Here is a 6,000-nt window from a genome sequence, read left to right on the forward strand (position 1 = left end):
GAGAAGATCATGTGATGTGATGGTGGGACAGTAGAAGACAGAGGTTCATAAGGCAGGTCAGCGGATGGAGGAGGAAGATGGAAACACAATTCCCCGTTAGTGTTTCTCCTTCACCTCCATCACATGAAGTTGGGTCAGATGTCTCGGACCTCCAGTAGGCTGAAGAGCCCCCCCCCCCCCCCCCCCCCCAGGCTCGCATAGACACACAAAGAAACAGTAGCCCACACCCCCCGCACCTCGTGCACATTATTTATGAATGGGAGCGGTGCCTTTTGTAGTTTTGGAATGTGGCAGATAGATCGATTTAAGACGGGAACACAGATGGCTCTTAAGGCACAAAGTGCCGCCACTCAGAGGAAGAGCGAGCTCTCGGGCCATTAGCGTTGTTATGGCTGCTCATGTGCTCGGTGCGCTGCAAGCGGCTGGACATGTGGGCAGCATGGATAATGATGATGAGGATGATGATGAGGATCGGCACTGCAGCAGAGCAGAAGCACACTTAACCAGCTGATGGACGGGATACAAAAGGTGCCTCTTCATCACACTGCAGAGGCTCCAAACAAACATCAATGATTTCAGTGTTTGTGTTTGTAATTAATGAAATAATCAGTAATATAAAACCAATAAACAGAAAAGCAGCAAATCCTCTCTTGATCAATTTGCCTTTAATAACTTCAACCAAAGATAACTGCTTATTAAGTTTCAGTTGATCAGATAATCAATTAATCATTTCAGTAGACACACACACACACACACACACACACATTTGACTCCCCTAGCTGCTCCGTTGACACACATGTGACATCAAGGGCAGGTGTGGTTGTAAACAGGAGTGAGACAATGGTCTCAGCCCATAATGACCTCTCTGTGGCCATTGTGTTAAACCCGGTGTGTGCTCCGTTTGCGCCACACACGTCCGTGTGTGTGTGTGTGTGTGTGTGTGTGTGTGTGTGTGAGAGAGAGACATCCACCCCTCTCTTCTCGTTGCCTAAGCCACAAGTCATTGAGAAAACAAATGTCAGCTGAAGGGCGTTGTCTGTTAGCTGTCTGCATGGAGGTAGTCTTTCCTCCCACTACTTGGAGCTCATCTAATTTGATTATGAGCAGCAGGGAAGAAAGGCATCGAGGGTTCATTTGATAACATGTGACTAATGACTGTAGAAAGAGCACAGGGAGGGAAATGGAGAGACTCCGAGCGGAATGGGGCTCTTTGTACCTGCCTTTGTACACGTACGGAGGCCAGCATGTCCCATGATCCTCGGCTGTTATCCCCCCCCCCCCCCCTGCACCTTGAAGGTCTCTGATGTGTCCTCCCTCCCTCCTTTAATCCATTCCCCTCCTTACCCTCATGTTACCTTATCGCGCTCTTCTTTCTTCTAGGCAAAGCACAGCTAGAGGTTGGGCCTCTGCCACCACCGTGAAAAACAGATGACAGTGTTCTGTCTTGCCCCCCCCCTGCCCCCCCCCCCCCCCACACACACACACACTGCCGCAGACCCCCTCCAGGAGGGATCTGTCTGCTGCCTGGGAAGAGAGGGAGAAACGAGAAGGATTGATTCATTTAAATGCACGCTGTCTTCTCTCTTCCTCACTGAGCCCCCCCCCCCCCCCCCATCCCCCCCCCCAGAGGACATGCCTGCTCCATGAGAAATTGAGAGGAAGATCATGGGAGGCTTATTCATCGGGCCACGTATATTATGCCATTAGGAATGCTGTGTGTAACGTGCAAACATGTCCCCGGGAATTGTGGCCTTTGACCCGTCCAACCGCTCCATGGCCCCCTGTGACTTAAACGCACATCGACAGTATCACATTTTGGAAGGAAAAGGTTGTCACACGGCCTCACGAATGCTTCCCTCTTGCCTGTAAAACGACGAGGAATCCGGCTCAGTAGTGTAACTGTTATGCACAACAAATTATTTTCCTTCCCCTACTTAAACGAGTGTAATATTCAGCGTTTCTGCCCAAAATAAATGCAGTGACGAAAGTGGCATCGGGGACATGGAGTCCCGACGCGGATGCTACCAGAGACAGGGAAGAGATGCGCCTCGGCGCCTTGTGACCGCTTCCAGACCACATGTCATTCTCCAGTCAGAACAAGCAGCCCTTTTATCCCCCGACTCCCTCATTCAGGCCCTCCAGCCTCCTGGTGGGCTCCTCTGGAGGCTCCACGGAGGTGCGACCGGGGGCCGCTGGCACCCGAGTTGGGCGCCGTTTAAACGGAAGGAGACGTAGCCATGGATGAAAGATACTCTGTTCTCTTTGCTCTTGAAGGAGTAGGGCCTTCTCTTCTTCAGGTGCGTCCAAGGTCACAGCGGTCACATGGTGGAAACGTTTCTGCTGCTTCCTTCCCTTCTGTTCGAGCTCTGAACAGATTTGGTGAATTGTCGGAGCAGCGTGAATAAATATTAGTGATGGCGCGTGGCGACAATGCGGAGCATCATGCTGGAGACGCTGCAAAGGCTCCACATTGGTGCCACGTTTCCATCACGTCCCGAGTCTTTAGCTGCTGAACGCTCCGCTCTAACTCTGGTTGAAGCATCACGTGTCCCATTATGCCCCCCCCCTTCCCTCGCTAACTGAGTGTTCCATGACCATGAAATGTTCCTGGGTCTCCATTTCCGCCCCATGTCTGATGAGCACTTGCTAGTGTACCATGCCGACAAACGGCATCCAACACTCTAGATGATCTTTCTCTGTCGGTACAGGAGAAGAAGAAGAAGAAGAAGAAGAAGAAGAAGAAGAAGAAGAAGAAGAAGAAGAAGAAGAAAAAGAAGCCTTTGTGGAGGATCTCAAGGACCATGAGTAACTCGATTAGACGACACGTCTCCTTGCAACACGCGTGCGGAGGAGAGCGTGAACATGAGGTCCATCATGAGACCTTATGGGTCGTTCCTGGGAAAGAAAACCACCAAATGTGTCTGTTGTCGTCCCACCGCATGGAGCATGAGAACATAAAAGCATTATCAGACATTTCCTGTCCCTCTGATGTTCCTCTGTCCCCCTCCTCCTCCTCCTCCTCCTCCTCTAACACCTCCTGTGTGCTGCAGCTCTGCTCTCCTTCCATACAGTGTGCGCTGAATGCGCTGCCAGCTCAGGTTATTTTAATCTCTCGCATCCAACGTATGTATCCAGCCCCCCGTGGCTCTCATCCCTCGGTCAATGTTTGTCAAGGAATCCTCATGCTGAGGATAAATCTGCAGAGAAGTAATCCACTTAAGCATGTTGACTCTGAGGCTCAGCAGGTGCTCTGGAGTTCGGATCCGGACTCGTGACCCTTCGCGGCGTCGCCCTCCCTCTCCCCCGCTTTACCTCCGTCTTCATCGCCGCCATAAAGGAGGACCATTAAGGGAAAGATTATCTCCCTTATCTGGACGCTCTCACACATCGGGTTCGGAATGCACCGGCGCAATCTCCCCCGCCGAGATGAACTGGTGATTTCTTCTTCCATGAGGGAGACTCTCAACACGAGACATGTAAAGCAACATCAGGCAGGGCCAGAGGGAGAGAATGCAATCCTCAGCTATTTGTAATGGAGAGCAGGGGAGGGGCACAGGGGTAGGAGATGGATGTGATTTCACATTAATTGTGTGGGTTCACAGGAGTGTGTGTGTGTGTGTGTGTGTGTGTGTGGGTCCACATGGGGTGGGAGGTGTTAGTGGAATTTCTGAGAGCTCTGCTGACTTTACAGGCACAACAGGGATTGTGTGAGTGTTTTGTGTGTGTGGGTATGTGCCTGCATGTGTCTCTGGGAACATGTGATTCTGTGGCTACACGTGTGTATCGCTGTGTTTGAAATGAGTTGCTGTGTGTGTGTGTTTTGTGGGCTTCTGTGGCTGGGGGGCGGGGGGGGGAGGGGGCGGGAAGCTTCCAAGCGCGATGCTAAATTTGCAGCGTGTGCAGCCAGAAACAAGCTGGAGACGAATGTTTCTGCAGCTACGAGCAACAAGAAGCCGCGCGGCGGGGGGGGTCGATTAGCTTCATTAGCTTCATTAGCACATGTTCCAGCTTTAAGGCGCGCTACCTGGCCAGCAAACATCTCAAATATCTACACAGAGACGTTTGCTCAGGAGAAAGTCCAAACTGGAGAGTAAAAATACGACTTTCTCCAGATCAGTAAAGTAGGAAACACAACGTGTGAACCCTGCTCTTGGTCTGCTGGAGGCGTCGGGATGCCGTCCCTCTGTCTGTGGAGGTCAGCCCGTTTGGACACGTCCAAGGAGACGCCAAAAGCCAAGGCTACAGGAGGATGTTCTGTTCCTAGTTGTTGCACAGAGAATGTGTGAAATGAGGCATCCAGCGTGGAGGGAAAAGGACGCTTCATTAACGCACACAAACTCAACACTTACGTGACTCACAGTTCTTTCTACTGTTGTTTCCTTCTTCTGTTCCCTTTTCCTCTGTTGCTTCCTTGTTTCCTTTTTTTCCTCTCTCCTTTTCTCCTTTTGGTGAAGTCATTGACGACTGAAGGTGCTTTCGGAAACTAACACCTTCAAACTGTGTGGCAAACACTGGTTTGCAAGATAAATATGATGTGCTATGTTTCAATTTACTTTGACATTTTGGGAAATATTAAATTAATTCTGCAAAGGTGTCGTCTTTTGTTCACAAATTGCCCCTCTGATCGGTTTCATTTCCATGGAAACAGCAGCCGAGGGTTGGAGGCGCTTTGGTATTTAGACCCATCCGTGATGGCAAATCGATCAACACGACACCCACCTGAAATACTTCAAACGGGTTGAAAGAGGCCGTCGTTTTGTGACTTCCAAAAACAGAGCAGACATTTCGGAGCAAGAGCTTCCAGCTGCTTCTTGTGGTCGGGTAACCCGGTTTACGATGTGCGGTTGATACTCTTGTGTAGATGCAGGATCTTCCTCTGGCTTTTTTATCATGTAAAAAGATATAAAGACATTTTCATGTATCCACCCCCCCCCCCCCCCCCCCCCCCCCGTGGCCTCCTTAATGCAATGTGGGTGGGATTTGTCAGTCAAGTATAGTTTTATATAGTATATCAACATTTCACTTCTCAAACTCTTCCTAATGTGTTCACATTTTTGCACTTTGCTGCAGGTGAGATGTTCCATTTTGGAACATTCTGCGTAACCAAAGCACAGGAAACATGGAGTCCAAAGCTCGTGTGATGTTTGAACCAACACTTTGCCTCCAGATCCTTGAAGCTTGAATTTGTCCATTTTAAAAAGTTGTGTTGTTGCGTTGGGTCACGCTCATCCACCTTTGCATGTTGTAATATTTTGTGTCGGCCTGATGAAAGCTGATTAAAAAGGATCCACTTTGGGTTTCTCTCTGACGGCCTCCTCCCTCTTCATCCACCTGTCACTCCTCTCCCTCCCCATCACACAACACTGACCTGGATTCTCTTTCCTTTCCCCTCTGCTTCCTCCGTCACTGCCGCCCCACCCCTCCCTCTCTCCTTCTCTCTCTCTCGGCCCCCCCCTCCAGCTGTCCGTCTCCCTTAGACTGAACCCAACACGTCGTGGTGATTTTGGGACTGTTCTACGTCGCTCGGTGTGTAACCGCCGCACTTCACCTATTTGTCGGGATCGCAATTTTGTGGAGACACTTGTGAGCTGGGGGGGGTGTTTCCAAGGTTACCGCGGAGGCACTAAATAACTGTGACAGCTGTGGCTGGGAACTGCAAAACGCTACCCCCCCCCCCCCCCCCCCCCGCCCCCCCCTCAGCTACAGACTACTAGCAAACAACAACATTTATTCCCCCACGCGCTGAGAAACGAACCAATTAGTGTTGTGAGCTTGAAGAGACGTGAACGTGGCGCTGATCCCTCTGACAGGCCGCCGCCGCGTGTGAGTCGGTGCAACAACAGAAAAGGAATCAAACCAACGGCGCCGCGGGTCCACTGAGGGGCAAACGGCGGCGGCTCTTCGTGGGGGGAGCCGAACGCCACGACGAGTCTGCCGTTGCATTGGGCTGAGGGCTGAGAGGCAGAGGAGGCCGGATGGTCATCTTCGGCGGCGTGTTTC

This window comes from Pungitius pungitius, chromosome 11, assembly GCF_949316345.1.
Source record: "Pungitius pungitius chromosome 11, fPunPun2.1, whole genome shotgun sequence".
NCBI classification, from domain to species: domain Eukaryota; kingdom Metazoa; phylum Chordata; class Actinopteri; order Perciformes; family Gasterosteidae; genus Pungitius; species Pungitius pungitius.